This window comes from Rattus norvegicus, chromosome 14 (assembly GCF_036323735.1).
Source record: "Rattus norvegicus strain BN/NHsdMcwi chromosome 14, GRCr8, whole genome shotgun sequence".
Classification (NCBI taxonomy): domain Eukaryota; kingdom Metazoa; phylum Chordata; class Mammalia; order Rodentia; family Muridae; genus Rattus; species Rattus norvegicus.
The window spans coordinates 98,107,946-98,124,750 of NC_086032.1; the positions used below are offsets into that span (position 1 = coordinate 98,107,946).

At 46.0% G+C, this 16,805-nt stretch overlaps 1 long non-coding RNA gene across 1 annotated transcript; it reads right to left on the reverse strand.

Moving 5' to 3' along the window:
• Nucleotides 1-1,936: 1,936 nt before the first annotated feature.
• LOC102551829 (uncharacterized) lies at nucleotides 1,937-3,380 on the reverse strand. The gene is made up of 3 exons (XR_359704.5): nucleotides 3,007-3,380; nucleotides 2,730-2,872; nucleotides 1,937-2,549 (listed from the first exon to the last, which is right to left on the reverse strand). It is a non-coding gene; the product is annotated as an uncharacterized LOC102551829 (long non-coding RNA).
• Nucleotides 3,381-16,805: the final 13,425 nt, after the last annotated feature.

Here is a 16,805-nt window from a genome sequence, read left to right on the forward strand (position 1 = left end):
CAGGCTCTGACTACTTTGGGCTGTGTGCGCCATCAAAACACAGCACGTGACGCCCCTCACACTGCTTGAACTAGCTTGGCTCAGCTCTGAGACAGACGATGCTTTCTGCTTTCACAGACAGGTAATAGTTTACAGAAAACAAAGACTCTAATATCTTCCTACCATTGTTCCCCAATACGTGTCAAATGAATACATCTTTAGATTGTATTATTACATAGTTAATTTCTTTTAAATGCTGTCTGAGTTGCCGAGTTTCATTTTTCTAAGACCCACTTAGTGAGTTTTGACTTGGGATTAGAACAGACTTTCCAACAGCTCCCGGAGTCCCCTCAAATGCTCGTTTGTCATTTTGTGTCACCTGTGTATACAAGATGGCATCCTCAGTATCAGCAACTATGAAACCAAAGCACTGATCAGCTCTGAGAAACATTTAAAAATGCTCTACATCCTGAAGTGCCAGATACTGAGCCAAATTTTAATTTTTATGGAAAAAGTCAGCAAACAATCCATTTCCTAAGTGTGTACATCAACTGTCACCTCCGATAAATAGCAACATCACATGTATTTTCATTTTTTGTTATATGCACATTCAGAAGTACGCCCCCTGGATACGCTCAACTCGTTCTAGTATCAGCCTATTTGACCCATGCTTCTCTTTGGCCCGATAGAAATTTCCACTGAAGAAGCATTTAGGAAGGGAATTTCTAGGGATAGTGTCAGAAGAGTGACCTTAGATGAAGTGAAAAGTCAACCCCTGTAACCAACAGGTAAGCTGTGCAACCACCAACTCCTGTGCCTGGGACTCTAGGAGGCAGAACCCACATCTTTTTGCACCTTGCTGTGCTTGGCCCATTTCTCCACTACGTTATTTAACTTTTAATAACTCTAATGGTGGTGATACTGTCCTTAACCACATTTTCTTAACCACGGTGACTCTTGTCCTTTGATACCAACACTCTGATGTGCAAGGCCTATTCAAGACCCTGTCCCTTTCCTTAAAGTCTGGGAGCTTTATCCTCAAGCACATAAAGACCATGGGCCTGAGGTCTGGCCTGGGGACAGTGTCCTGGAAGTCATATGACAGACTTGGAAGTTCAGACCTTTAGGACACAACAGTTCGATCTCTTACAAGCCCTCTAGAGCCAGGCCCTTCTCTACTTTCACACTGTACCACCCATTGTTCTATCCCAGGCAAAGATTAAGTCCTGATGCCCAAGGTCTCAGAATTCCCCACTATTAAACTTACGGACACATAGCCACAGACAAACGTCCCTGGCCACCTTCTTAATCCTTCCCATCCCACTGTCGCTGTATCCAGATGGAGATGAAACAGATGTCCCTGTAGGGAAACCACTGATTTATTTGATCATATATTTTAACTGAGGCACAAAATCTACACTAAAATAAAGTGGAACAAGGGTATCTGCAAAAAGCAGCAGCTGCACAGTAAACGAATGCCCAAGGAGGCTGGCCCAGATGACTGGCTCGTCAAACCAAGACCCTATGCAATGATAATGTGCGGCTACAATTCAGGACGGGGGTCCCCACAATAAAGCCGGCACAGTAATTACCATAATAACCTCCTACTGCTACTGTATCTTTAATTAAGTCTCTATCAGTAGGCATTTGCCACTTAAACCAAACTCAGTGTAACTACGGCAGTATATCTACATTTTCACAAAGAATTATGGAATCATATTTCTGTCACCAAGATGAAAGGGAATATTTAGTTCAAGTGTCATCTGCAGACAAGCCGCATAAAGAAAACCCAAGCTGTTCTTTATCGGCTCTTCCGAGAAAACGAGGCTTGGCTGGGAGATGCCAAGGGGGGTTTGTGTCTGTGTGTTTTGGTTTCACCCCACTTCTCCTTTACAACTCCACATCCTTTCTACATAAACCATAGGGAATGACGCCAAATGAAAAACGCACTTGATTACAGCAAAAATTTTTTTTGAGGTGGAAAAGGGCCAAGTCGGTCTCACAGACTGTGAGCGAGATGTTTCCAGTGACGCTCTGGTGCCTGACCAGGCCAGGTCTGCAGCACCCTTGGTCTACCGCTGCGTTCTCATCTGCTGTCTTACCCAGCAAGACACACCAGCAGTACCCTAAAAAGACTACATTCCAAGTTCTTCGGGTTTCCTATCCTGATTGCTTCCTTACGTTAGTGTGAAAGGGAGCACTGGTTTTGGCAGAGCCCAGCTACACAGGCCCGACAACTCTGTCAAGAAAAGTGGCCTGTTCCAAGCCTCCTCAGGGTGTTGACAGGGAGCAGCTTCTGCAGCGCTCCCCTTGTTGAGAGAAACCTGAGTAGCCACTCTGGCCCTTGCTTCTGGAGGTAACGGGATCTGTTAGGGATGCAGTGAAAGCCCCCACCTATCCCTGTGGTCAGGTCTGGCCAATACCGACCCCTCTCAAGAGGGCAGGCGTCTTCATTGCTTCAGCACATCAAAAGCCTTTTGGTTTGAAAACCTGTTCCACCAAAGGTGTACATTCTTCCCAGTTGGAGGAAGGGTATTACACTGTTGCGTCTCTGCTAAGGGCTAGAGGGCCTAGAAGAGAGGAAGAGGTGTGGTTAGAGCTCTCCCTGTGACGCCCTGTAGAAGAAGCCAGGCCTCCCAGTGGCTGTGTGGTTCTGCTTTGCCCCACAGGCCCCAGACTGAGCCGATGCTATTGATCCCACAGGCTTCCAGCTCCTGCTGGGAAAGCCTGATGCGGCCACCAATTCCCACCTCTTTTCGATGTCATCTTTGGCCACTCTCGTCTCTGTTCTAATTTCATTTTGAACAGTGTAAAGGCTTCGGCTGGCCACCGAAGAACTTGAAAATGAGAACAAAGCAGAGATCCGAGAGAAAGCATGCTTCCCAAGGAGGACCTGAGGAGAAATAATATTCAATTTTCTACCATAGATTTGACCCCGCTGGGGAGTGTTTCAGGTTTTCCCACCTTGCCAGGGACACATGCTGAGAAGGTCCTTGGTCTCACAGTGGAGCCCCTGCTGCTGCCTACCTCGCTGCCTGACTGGCTGACTTCTGCCTGTCGCTGCCATTTACAAGGCCGAGCCTTGAGAGAGCACCCATTTGCAGAAGAAATCCAAATTGTCTTCCTCTCTGAATTTAGCTACAACGGTTCTCATCCCTTGAGCAAAGGTAGCCCTTCAGCATAGAATCCGCACTTCTCATGGAGAAGACAGACCGGAAGCTGGAGATAATGGGTGCATGCTGGCTGGTGTTCCCCCAGCTTGGCTTCCGTCATAGAAGAGCTCTTTATTATAAGGGAGGGTATCAGTGAATCCTGAGCAAACGCTGTCACCACTGCCCCAGATCTGCTTCTCCATCCTCATCTCGCCCCGGCGTGGTCTTCCCTAGGGGGATCCTCTAGACTTCCGCCAGCAAGAAAGCGGGCTCTGAGCACGATGGGTCTGTACTTCTGAGGATGGAGAGTCTGTGCTTAACAGGACCCCTCAGGCAGCCCAGCCCAGGCTCCTACACTCCATTGAGTCTGCTGCTCTAAATGGGAGGTAAGAGTCTCAGGCTGAGGCTGTCTCATATGATACCCTCGTCTGCTACCGTTTCATTTGACAAAGAGGCTTGTCAAGTGATGAGCTCCATAAGCCAGCATTTGCTAGTTTGCCTCAGCATATAAATACCTGGCTTTCCTGAATCCAAATCACCGCCCAGTAATAAGGCGTCTCTGGGTTCTTTACCACACTCACATGTGATGATGCTTCCCTGAGTAATGCAAGCTCTCCCCGGAGTGGAAAAGAAACGAACTAAAGTTATCATATATCATATATCTAAGGGCATATTTGCTAGAAAGAATCACTATTAGTAATTATTTTTACCAAAACTGAGGTAATTGCCATCTCCAAAAACCAGGAGCTGAATCCAAAACACTTCATAAATATTTACTGAATGCAAATAAATGATACATGGATAAGTTACTTTTCCCTAGAGAAAGCCTTGGTCCTTTCCCTTCCCTCGTTGTCTTTATTCTCAAACATCTGGATGTCACTGGCTCCTAAGAAGCCACCTATTATTTCCTGCATGGGAGGTGATGGGAGATACTTTGTACTTACATGGAAAAGTACAGACAAGAAGACCGTGACTCGGCTAAGGGTAGGAAGACTGGAGAAGCCCATATCAGAGCCCTGTGCATCTATCCCTCTGAGGATCTTCTGCATCATGATGCCTGAGTCCTGTGCCTACATCCTGGCATCATTGGTATGGGGTGTGATCTAGCTATTAGAATCGTTGTAAGTATTCTACAACAGTACGGACAACTTTGCAAGAAAGCGGCTTGTCTTTCATTTGCCGAGGTCTAAACACTGGTCAGAAAAGTGTAGCAAATTTGGCTCTGAGCCTGTTAGCATAAATGTTAAAAGAAAGAAACCCAATCCATTGTATGATCCATGATGTCCCCAAGACAAAATCAAACCACTTGTTTAGAAGTACAGTCACAGGTCAGCTAGAAATAGCTGGAGATGCTCGTGATGGAGACCAAACAGAGGCTTGAACTAACCGAAGCATCTGTGCTAGCATTCAGCCAGAGGCTCCTTACCCATTATGAGTCAGCTCTGATTCAAAGGTCCCCAGACCAAAGCACAGCCAGGCTTGAAGCCTTCTCTCTAACAAAAGAACAGCCCCTTCTTATGAAGGGTTATCTATCCTCACAACCGCTTGACAAGGTGGGCATTTCACAGGGCATGGGGACTGAGACTCACATGACCTAACTGTATGGTGCCTGGATGAGATGAAGCTGAACTTCAGAGGGAGCCGGCTGACTTGAGTCCTGGCTCTCAGTAACTGCAATGGTCCCTGAGAAGTAAGTTCTATGTTGAGTTAGAGCATCTTTCTTACACTGTTTCATCGTGAGATAATAAACATCACCCAACCACCATTCAGTTCAAGTAAACTCCTCAAGCGATCTTTACGCACCACATGGTTCTGACTGTGTGAAAATCACACGTGCCATTCACCTCAGGAAAGGCACCCCTCAGGCATTCTAGCCCACACCGAACATAAATACATAAGGTTTGCATTGGCGGGGAGGGTTATAGTGCAAGGGATCAACCCAAGGGCTTTGCGCATTCCAGACAAGAGCTTTATCCCCCAAGCTGCCGTCATAACCTTTTCATAGCAAAAGACTAGAGACGCGATGGGCGCTGGCTGGATGAACTCCATTATACAGTGGCATAATACGCAGCTATAAAAAATAAGATGAATTTTTGCATCCGATACCGTGAACTGGAAAAGGCAAGGCAGTGCATATTATGTGATGCCTTTTGGGTAATGAAAGATGGGAGGTAGGAAGGTTCGTTCTGTGTGTGCCGTTGCACAAAACACAAGGGTAACATGGATGCAGTGTGGGCAATGAACGTGGGTGAGGGCAAAGTGGACCGGGAGAGGGGCCAGAGGATTCTAAGCACACACAGTTTTCAGGCTTTTTAAACTCTTCCAGCAGGTAAAGTATGGTTTATTTATTTCACTTGAAATGTAACTCGGGGAGGATTTATATCCCTCAGCTGGTAAGTGGCACCCGATGGGTTGTTTTTAACCCACATGTGTCTGCCCCCTAACTTCATGTGCTCACTTCACCCCCAAGCCCAGGGAATAGTCTCACCTTCCATAGACCTGCCCCTCTCGGGGTGGGGTTTGTAGTGGTCCAGGCTCTCGAGATTTCAAGGCACCATTTCCTTTAGGTTTTATCTGGTCAGTTTCCATCAGGGAATAGAGCAGTAGCTTACCAATGGGCCAAGAAGCCACCTGCCCAGCATCAAATGCTCTCACCAGACAGGTTTCCATTCATCGCCTCGTGCAAGCCAAGTATTTTACACTCTTCTGTTCAGGATGAGCTGTGTGCTCTAAGCCCTCCTGGTAACAAATAACTCTACTTGCCTACCACACATTATGCCTGTCAGCCTGCTTTACGGCAGTGCCTTGGCTTGAATTAAGGAAAGGGCTGATGCTGCCAGTGTAGAGAGAGGATGCTGCCCTGTGCAGAGCAGAAATGTCAAACAAAATCTGCAACTTTACAGCCCGTCTGCTCTGTTTCGAAATGCTGTGTCTTCCAAAACAACAACAGAAAAGAAAAAAAGCTTTGAGAGAACAAAAGAAGGTTATCTACCCTTGACATCTTTCCTGATTCTGGAGTTATCCCGAAGCTGCCCAAGAGCTTTAGAAGGTCATTTGAATCCTTACAGGCACAAATGGCCCAGAGCTGTAGGTGCCAAGGCTGAGCCTCTCCCAGAACACTAGCTTCAGCCTCGAGGCCCAGGCCTGAGCACCACCAGCCGCTCACTTTTCGTGGAGTGTAGACTGGCCCCTTGCTCTCCTATACCCAGACCAAACACAATTCGCTTCCCTTCCCAGTGCCAAGAAAGGAAAGTGAACTGCTTGAGTTTTGCGGTTTCCCTAGCTGTGGATGGAGGAAGGGAGCTATTTTGTGTCGAATTGTTGTTATAAAGAGAGCCCATATTGGCAACAAATTGCTTGGAGCAAAAATATGAAACAAGACTCTTTATTGTCCGCAATCCTCAGCTCTCCCGTCTGTTCCCCTTTCCCTCACCTGGTGATACCTACACTTGTGCGGGAGTCCGCGGCGCTAGGAACATGGTGGTCATGAGAGTAAGAAGGGGGAAAGTTCTTAAAGAGGTCAAGACAGTGGGTACTAAAACAGGGATGCTGGGAAGTGTGGCTGTTAACCTCAAAAGAATCAAGGCTCCCTGGAGGAGGTGATATTTGAATCAAGGTTTAAAGGTTACACAGAACTTAACCAAGCACTGGCTCGAAGCTCAAGGCTCTACATTTCAAAACAGCACTAGTCTGAGTAGCTTTGGACATTCCTAGTGCCAGGAAAAATTGCCCGTGGTGGGGGCTGGGGATTTAGCTCAGTGGTAGAGCGCTTACCTAGGAAGCACAAGGCCCTGGGTTCGGTCCCCAGCTCCGAAAAAGAGAACCAAAAAAAAAAAAAAAAAAATTGCCCGTGGTGTAAATTGATCATCCCCTTTTCACACTTTGCCAGCATCTGTGTGCTTAAGTTATCTGAGGTAAAGTGTCTCCAACCACTAGCAGATACAAAATAACACTGGTATTAGTAAAAAGCTGCTATTTCCCTAGCCCAAGTGGGCTGCAGGTACTTCTGCTGAGGGGGGCTTTTCTACACACCTTTAACCCTGCTCTATGAGCTGCACCCTGTCTACCATACACTGAAAGATGCTCCAGCAGCCTCACAGAAAGCCTAAAGCACTCTTCCAACGGGGCTGCGTGAAGGTCAGTCCGCCGATGTTCAATCTTCACCAGATCCGTTTCTACAGCTTCGAAGCTCCCACACACTCATCTCCCAGTTGACCTCAAAAGTGATGAGTGCCTGAAGCAGGACCAAGGCACCATGCAAGAGGCAGAGCTTGGTCTGCATGCTAGGTCTCAACCAAAGGACCTGGGTCCCTCCCTGCTCCTCCCAGCTCTCTGGTCACAGAAACCCCCAGCAAGGAAGACTGACACTCCGGGCTGCCCTTTTCTAAAGACAGGCTTGCATCGTACCATGTCATTCCCATGGCAACACTGTGAAGGAGGTGCTGTCATCCTACAAAACCAAGCAGCAAGTCGTGTTCACAATTAGCACAATTAGCAGCACACAAGTACTAGACTCATGGCCAGAAAGTCGAGCCTTTGAGCTCATTTCCACCTGTGTCCTAGTCATCTCTTGGATGAATAAGAAAAGTCTTTGGGGCCCCATTCAGAGATGAATCTCTGCCTCGTCACTCAGTTACCTGAAGGACAGGAGACAAGCCACACAAGCCTCTTCCAGGCTTTAGTGTCCTCACCTGCAAAGTGGTACCAGCCTCAGAAGCTACATGCAGGGCAGTAAACGGCTCTGCCCATCACATAAAGCTATTGGCATTGGACCAAGGGGCATTTTATAGATATTTCTGTCATCACACGCTTTCAAGCTTGTCTTTGCCCCCCACCGTCCCTAAGAGCAGTGATCAGTCTTCTTGGGTGCCCATCAAAGTGCCCTCCTAACAACCCTCAAGAGATGTTTGCTCAGGGACTGGTTCGGCACACAGCTATTCTCTGCTATTTCAAATGATCAACTGCCTCTATTTGGACACAAAATAGCCTCTTTTGCTGAATTCTATCCCTTAACATTTGGAAACAAATTATCAAGTGCTTAAAGAGTTCTTTCTCAGATCCTCGAATTAGAAGAGCGTCACAATTCTTTCCTTCCCTATAGGAAATGAGTGAAAGTCGCCTTTGTCTCCAAGAGGGAGGCCTCTCTGCCCCGTGTGAAAGCATCAAAAATCTACCAAATAAACCATACCCCCCCCATTCCATACAGAGGGGTGGAATTCCCCTCTGTATGAAAACTGATAGTTCCTTGAAAGGCCAGTGACCCATTCAGATCTCACCTTCCCTCAGAGAGACTCAAAATGAAACGAGTAATGCCGAAAATGGGATATGTTGCCACTGGTCCAGGTAATTTGTCACTTGGCACTTAATCAGCTCTTAGAAAGAACACCGTCCCCTCTACAGCCTATGTGCATCCTCTCTCCAGCTGAAGACACCACCTCTGACCTGGGCATCTACCAGAGTCCCACCAAGTGAGTGGCTTCTTCTCTCCGAGGTCTTCAGAGCTAGGTGGGGTGTTAAGAGGGCCCTGCTCCCCCCCAAAAGGCTCTGCGGGATGATCACTTTGTAGCACCTGGTGTTTATCAGTGTCTTGGTCATTCTCTGGCTTATAGATCGCATCACTGCAGTTTCTCTGCCTGCCCCACATGGCCTGACCCCATCTTTGTGTACCAATAATCCTCTTCTCATGAGGTCACCAGCATGCAGAAGTGAGGGCCTACCTGAATCCAGTATGACCTCATCATCACTTGGTTCTGTTGTCACAGACCAATGTCATGTTCTCAGGCTTCACATGGACACAAAACTGTGGAGGACAGTTTCATCCCAGGACAAGAGGAGATCATTATGGATGGAAAGACTTCATGAGCTAACTCTAGGATGTGACTCTAAAGGTTTCAGGCGCTCTTCCTCCGTTAAAAAGAAATGGCTTATGATGTCCATACTCCACAATTAGAGAGACGTTCCCATAACTTTTGATGTCTTTACTGCCCAGCAGAATGAAGCGAAACCTTTACTACTCTAAACTCTTACCTGTAGGAATGACATTCTCGAATCACCATTACCTTATAACTAAGAGGTCATCAATCCCTCTTTACAGCTAGACACCTAGCAGGACTGGAGTTCAATCGGGGTATAACTTAAGATCTGTGACTGTAAGGACAGCATCATGAGTGACATGAGTAAGATATATATAGGCATTGCTTCAGGACCTGCAGTTACCAAGGAGGTAGGAGCTGGAATGCAAGTACTGAGGGAATAGAGGAAGCAAAGGGGCTGTCCACTCCACATCATACACACTGAGCCCCTGCCTGTGCCTCCATACAAGGATGCTCATTCTCCCACACACAAAAGAACTAAAGGTCCAGGGAGTCGGGTGGCTTGGGAAAGGTTGAGAAACAAGCAGTGGTGGCCAAGGCCAGGCTCCGGAATTGACATTCCACCCTATCTTCTGCCACATCACCGAGGACAGCAGGCCACAGAAGCCTAGGTTTCTGGCTGCGGTTCTGCTGGGAGCCAGTCCAGCCTAAAGCTCTCTTGCTGTAGGTGTGGGTTTGCATTTTCAACTTCTGGCTGGAAACTGGCAGCTGTTTTCTATTGCATCTCCAGCGTGCCTCTGTGCGCATCTTGGAGAGACGGAGAAAGAAAAAAAATATGGGTCAATATAACCAGACTCTTAAAGGCTTATACTTTATCATTGTAATAATCATAATATATTTTACTTTACGGCCACTCATAACTGAAGCTTCTGGGCACCCTAACAAAAATAGCTAAGAGAAAAAAAAAAGAAATTATATTAAACAAAGGAAATATGACTATAAAACCCCAATAGCCAGGAAACTAAATGAACAACATAAAACCTCGGAACAGCATAGCTACAATGCAGCCAAGGAGCGGGGGAAGGGGGAACTTTTTCATGAGCATCACCCTGAAGAATTCCACGCAGTGAGATCGCATCTGTTTCAAGCACCATAATTTATCGACGTGACATCAAACCAAGAGCCAGCCATTGTAAACCTTTCCAGAAGAAATGCTCGGAAAACTAACCAGGTGGTCGGGGGTGGCGGTGCGGGGCGTCTGTTGCACGTAGCTAGGGCAACGGTGGCTTTAAATTTTTACGTTCAAATACGTCCACGTGAGGTTCCACATCTTGGTACTAAGATGTAAAAAATTAGTTCGCTCCATGGATACACAAGAGGTAAAAAATTAAGGCCTTTTAACAAACAGCTCATTTCTCTGAGCTAGTTCACTCACTAAGGCTTGCCGGGAGCTTCTCAACTGCTATATTAGAGAGAGGGGGGGTGGGGTTTAGAACAGATCCTTCTTAGAACTAGCCAATAGGAGTGCTTAGGGAGGAAAACCACATTGTCATTCAGACTCGCTGTGGTCATCCCAGTCTGGGGGACATAGAAGTGGAAGGATGACAAGTTCAAAACCACTGTAGGCGACATAGTGAAACTCCACCTTTAAAACAGAGAGGAGACAAAGGAAGAAGCTGCCTCATGATTTCTAAAGCAGTGAAGCCACTGAACCCATTTTCCTGCTCTGATCAGGGAGCCATTTCAAACCAGCCCTTCCCCGCAGCCCACAGAGCCACCACCACCTGCCATTCTATCTTTACACCCAAACAGTCCTATTGAATACGGGAGCAGAACCTGCTAGGGAATGCTCTTTCAAAGCGGGTTAGGATGGCCCAAGTGACTTCAAAACCACTTTGTTGGCCAACGAAAGCTAAGCACTCCAATGCCGAGCCACACATAAAATGCCGACACAAAATGTTTCAAATGCTGGCACAAAAACGTTTGCAAATCCTGAAGCGCTCTCAGAGCCAGGCTAGATCTGGCGCCTGGAAGGAGAAGACTCGTGAATGGGTTGTGGACCCTGATACGTCTTCAAGAGAAGAGCCGCCGAGACAGAATGGCAGAGTGAAGAGGCAGAAGCCAGTCTCGGAGGGTAGCTGATGGCCTACAGCGTCCACCTCAGGCCTCCGTAGACACGTGGTTCGATTAAAGCAGCGAGCTGGAGCATGACACCAGCTTGTGGTATATACCGCCCTATTGAAATGTATTGTATTTGTACTGAGAAAACTGCATTTTTTTAAAAAAAAAATTATTTATAAAAATGTATTTTTCATAAACTTTTGCGTAAAATGTTAAAACTGTACTGATAAAGATGTGAGATGACACACACAAGGAGACACCACCAACATTTGGATTTTTAAAAACAAACAAACAAAAAAGCAAGAGACAGTCTTGATTCAACAGCCCCAAAACAGACAAAAGAGACAAAAGAGTACCTCACCCAGGAGCCTCTGGGTGAGCCAGGACAAGCCAATGGGGATTTTATTACCAAATGTAATATATTTATATATTGCTTATGCAGGGGGAAAGAAACTTATTTTAAATAATCAATAGAACTACCCTCTTGGCTCCCAGATTCCAGGGGGTGTAGAGATTGCCCAGCATCTAAGAACTCAGGCACTCCTCTTGCAGAGGATCTGACTCAGTCGCAAGAACCCTGCAACCAACTGTACCTCCATTTCAAGGCCTCTGCTGGCCTCCTCAGGCTTCTGCGCGCATGCACTCACACACACACACACACACACACACACACACACACGCAAAATATTCTTCTTTAAAACTAGCATCTAGCTCGTTCCAGGAAGTAATATCACTATAAATTGCAGTCTTCACTATAACTAAGGTAGTTCTCTGCTGATTGAAAGCCTAGATGGATTCCCTGTGCCCTGCACATCAGCCAGAGAGGACGTGGCCCATCACGTAATCTTCATGTGTGGGACACTATGGGTTGCGGATAGAGTAGATGGCGTGTCAAGACCCGGAGTGCTCTCTCACTGGAAGCAGCCTGAGTGTTGATCTAGAAGAGTTCAGGGCATGACTCTGACATAATCCCTCGTTCATTTCAATTATTTATCTGCACTGCTCAATTCAGACAGAAAGAGCTATGCTGGGTTTTCCTAAAACACAGTCAAGATATTTTCTTCTTGTGTTTGTTGGGGGATATTACTCTCACACAAAGAGAGGAGAAAATAAAATGACCCGTGACACCCTGAGACTGTCCGGAGACTGGATTGTACCTCTGCTATTGAGACAGAGAGTTGGTACGAAGCTTATCTACGATTAGATCATCTGTGTCTTCTATCGCCTGTATCCTATAGGCTGGCCAATCAAAGCCATTCTGGGAGGGAGATGGCTGGGGAGATCCTTTGGAGTTTATGACAAAGTGACTATATCTTTTGACAACTTGGAGGATACATTCTCAACCCCGCAAATCAAATAGACAGTGGTCCAGAGCTAACGTTTCATCATTCGTGAAGAGAAGGCAAAAAGTCAGACTTCTCTCTTTGTTCTGCTTCATTTGCACACCCCAGAGATACCCTCTTGTGGGGTAGGGTGGGTGTGGCATCCGAAACTGTCAGGTTTTAGACAAAAAGTTTATTTTAAAACAATAGCAGGGGGTTGGGGATTTAGCTCAGTGGTAGAGCGCTTGCCTAGGAAGTGCAAGGCCCTGGGTTCGGTCCCCAGCTCCGAAAAAAAAAAAAAAAGAAAAGAAAAAAAAAAGAATTGTTTCTATATGAAAACAATAGCAGACGACAGGTCAAATTAAATACCAGCTCACGGGGTGTCAGGGCGTGATTTTCTTCTGTCTTGATGATATAACCAAATGGAGCCTGTTCTTATTCTATCTCTCTCTCTCTATCTCTCTCTCTCTCTCTCTCTCTCTCTCTCTCTCTCTCTCTCAGTTCAGTTCATGAGGGATTCACAAAGGTGTATGGTTTTTCAAATTGCCATTTGGGTTCAGCAAATTAACTGACTGTTCCTGGTATGCAGACAAGGTCCAGATCTGTTTTTAAAAACCCTCAGACTCCTGGAGAATTGTTATTGTTTGGCTTTGGTTTGATTTTCTTTTCTTTTCTTTTTTTTAATCTTTATTTGAATTCACACATCTCCTAATCCCCTACTCTGGTCAGAAGTGTTCAGATTGTCAGACTAACACAGATCAAACCTCAACGAAGCGGCAAAGGAAAAGTCTCAAACAACAGACAGACAACCACAGGAAACAGTGCTAGTCTTTTGTTGAGTTTGAAATGTGCCAAGTTGGCGGTAGGGGGAGAGGTTCGTGATATTCGAGGGAACATATTGTCCCTGTTACAACCAGCCCACGTTCACCCCGGCTGCCAATTATTCCCCAGCCGCCATTTTCTTCCTGTAGATTGATCTCCTGCTCCAGGCTGTTTCACACCCGTGACTCTGAAGCTTCCCTTGTGGCATGTTGGCTAATTAAGAGCAAAATCCATCTCTTGATGAAATAATGCTGCCACTGAAAAGGAATTCTACTTTTTTTTTCAAATTCCTAATCAGACTGGGAAGGAGCTGTATTCTAACACTTGTATTAAGCATAGGAAAAAGGTCTATAGCTAGCAATTAGCGATGATGAAAAGGACAGCGATTTAAAGCATGTTGCGGTGACATTTTTATCAAATTAAATGAGTTTGCTAGGCCACCGACTGCATATGCTTATTGTCATTTACTGTTTGGACAGAAACACATCAGCCACTGGGTATCAGGAGATGCGGGATTTAATAAGTCGTTTTTGACACCGGTGCGAAACGAACCGATCAGGATTCTGAGGGATGAGTTCACACTCTGAACAGACAGGCAGACATTCCAAGCATGCGAGGTGATACCAATCAACAGGAAGAAATGATGAGAGCCGGCTAGCAGCGGGCAGCGATGGTGGCAGCGGCAGAGGAGGCCACAAGGAGCGCCCCACTGCCTGCGCAGGAAATACGCGAGATCCCCACACGCCCCCACTGTGTCTTGAGTGGGCTCCACGGAGCATAGGAAAGGGACTAGCACTTCAGTCGAGGCTTAAACAGTATCAGTTCTAGGCAGAGGAGGTTTTCATTTGTAATTTAAAAACCTAGTTTCCTCCGAACAATTACAGGAAGGCGGATGATTGGTCTTCACGTCTGGGTGTGTTTTGCCCCTGCGCGTTTGAACTCACCATCCAGTTCTAAAGAAATAACAACAAAAAGTCCTCCCCCTGCTGAGAAAACCAAAACTCTCTTTTCCCTGCCTTGCCTAGGGTAAGGAGAGCTAGGAGTACTTAGTTTAAATTTATCCTGGAGTGGTATGTTGCTTTCAAAGGTCTTGCTTGAAATATGAGAGTCTAGCCTGCCATTTTGATACTCCCAGAAGCTATTTCTGTCCCGGGAGAGAGCTGATACCAATGTCTTAACCGTGTAGCTGGCATCCGAGTTAAAACACGCAAGAGAGTCGATTACCAATTACATCTTAAAACACGCAGGTGTAATTGAGGGCCTAACAAAGGTGGCTGGTAATTAGCTTCTGGCTTCAGAAGTTGCTGATGCCATCTAGTGGAAAAGGTAAATTCATCCATTTGCGCATCAAAAGCAGCCTCATCCCTGTGGCTTTGGGCTTCAAGTCTAATCTCAAATGAATCTCAAAAAAAAAAAAAAAAAAAAAAAAAAAGTTGCCTCAGAGCTTCCATAAAACAAGAGCAGGTTCCAGAAAACAAGACTTGCCCTAGCATCCCGTGGAACAAGACAGCACCCTGCAGGGCCCACTATGGGCAGCCTCACGGCTAGACTTCAGAGAGACCGGTGATACTTTTCAAATACATTCTGAAGTTTTTATTTATTTCTTTTTGTCTAAAATATAGTTCAAAGTAAGTGCGAACTGCAGGCTTAACTCTAGAAGCTGCTCAAGTTCCAGCAAACTCTTCACTCCTCCGTGGAATTCTACAGAAGGCTTCTGAGCAAGGAGAGCGTTGGTGACTGTGGGCCTCCTCAAATGGCCCCCATGCGGCTTAAACCATGGATGAGGCTGTGCTGGGAAACAAAGGTACTTTGAATAGTGTGAAAACAAAAGGTAGCTCATATTTCGTTTTGCATATGGAGCTGGGCAAATTACACACACACACACACACACACACACACACACACACACACACACACACACACCTTCCTTCCACATGACTGACACTGGGACTCTTCCTCAGAGCATAGAATGGGAGACAATCACTCACTGTGCTGAGAATCAGGAAACCCCAAGTTTCACAAACAAATGTGAAACTTATCTACCCATTCCTCTCCTGCCTCCTCGTCCAACAAACAAGTTGGACGTAAAGCTCTTGCTGGGCGGTGGTGGGCGGTGGTGGATCACACCTTTGATCCCAGCACTGGAGAGGTGAGTTAGGGAGATCTCGAATTCCAAGGCCAGCTTGGTCTACCTAGTGAGTTACAGGATATTGGGGGATACACAGTGAGACCCTGCCTCAAAAGAAACGAAACGAGCAAACACAGCCCTTTTGGAACTGAGGAACCACGGGCTCAAAGTCTGCCTGTCTCAAAAATAACTTAGATTAAACTAAGTTTTAAGACGTTTCACTCTTTAAAACTCCCTTGTTTAGAATTTCAAGTCTGAACTTCAGATCTCCTGTCTTGGTATAACACCCGGATTTAAAAGAATGACTTCATTATAGCTATTTCCTGTAAGCAGTTATTCTAAATATACTTTTGTTTTTAACTGGCACAGAAGTTTACGTATTCGTGGAGTGTACTGCGGCATCCCAGCGTTTGTGTGCGATGTGCGGTGATCTCGCCAGAGTGCTTGGAGCCCACTACTTGAGACAGTTATCTTTCATTCAGCATTCCAAGTCCTCTCCACTAAGAATTTTGAAATAAAAATAATTATTTTTTTACTAAAAGTTACTTTATTATGAGTTTTGCAGCAAACACCCATTGTTTAGAACATCCCTGGTTTTTAAAAAAAAAAAAAATTCAACCTATAAAAAAGAGGAAAAGTCTACACCTTACACAAACTCTACTTCAATCCTTAAAGATAAAGCTGCGGTCCCAACACTTGAGGACTGGGTTCTGAGGATTGTGAATTGGAAGTTAGCTACAAAGTGAGACCTTATCTCAAAAGAAGGAGGAGGAGGAGGAGGAGGAGGAGGAGGAGGAGGAGGAGGAGGAGGAGGAGGAGGAGGAAAAGGAGAAGGAGAAGGAGAAGGAGAAGGAGAAGGAGGAGGAGGGTTTAAAACAGAATGCACATCCTACTTAAACATTATCGTAGTGATTAAGATATATTATAATGTTTATGAAATAAGCAAAACCTTTTCCAGAATAGAGGGGAGAGGGCTGGAGAGAGGACTGGAGAGATGTCTCGGTCTGCGGTTAAGGGCATTTGACTGCCCTGCCAGAAGATCAGACTTGGGCTCCCAGCACCCATGTCCTGCAGCTCACAACTGCCTGTAAGCCCAGCTGCAGGGTGTTATGCTCTGTCCTGACTTTCGTCAGGAACCAGCACAATGTGGCATAAATACACAAGACACATACAGATAGCTAAGAACTAACCTGAAGGTGAGATGATGGTGCATGTCTTAAATCAGCACTGGGGAGGCAGACGCAAGCAGATCTCTATGAGCTCAAAGCCAACCAGGCCTACGTAGTGTGTTCCTGGCTTACAGAGCTACAGAGAGAGACCCTATCTCAAAAGAAAAAAAATAATAGGGAGGAGGAAGAGGAGGAGGAAGAGGAAATCAAGCAAGAAAGAAAGGAAGGAAGGGAAGGAAGGAAAGGAAGGAAGGAAGGAAGAAAGAAGAGAAAAGGAAAGAAAGAAAGGAAGGAAGGAA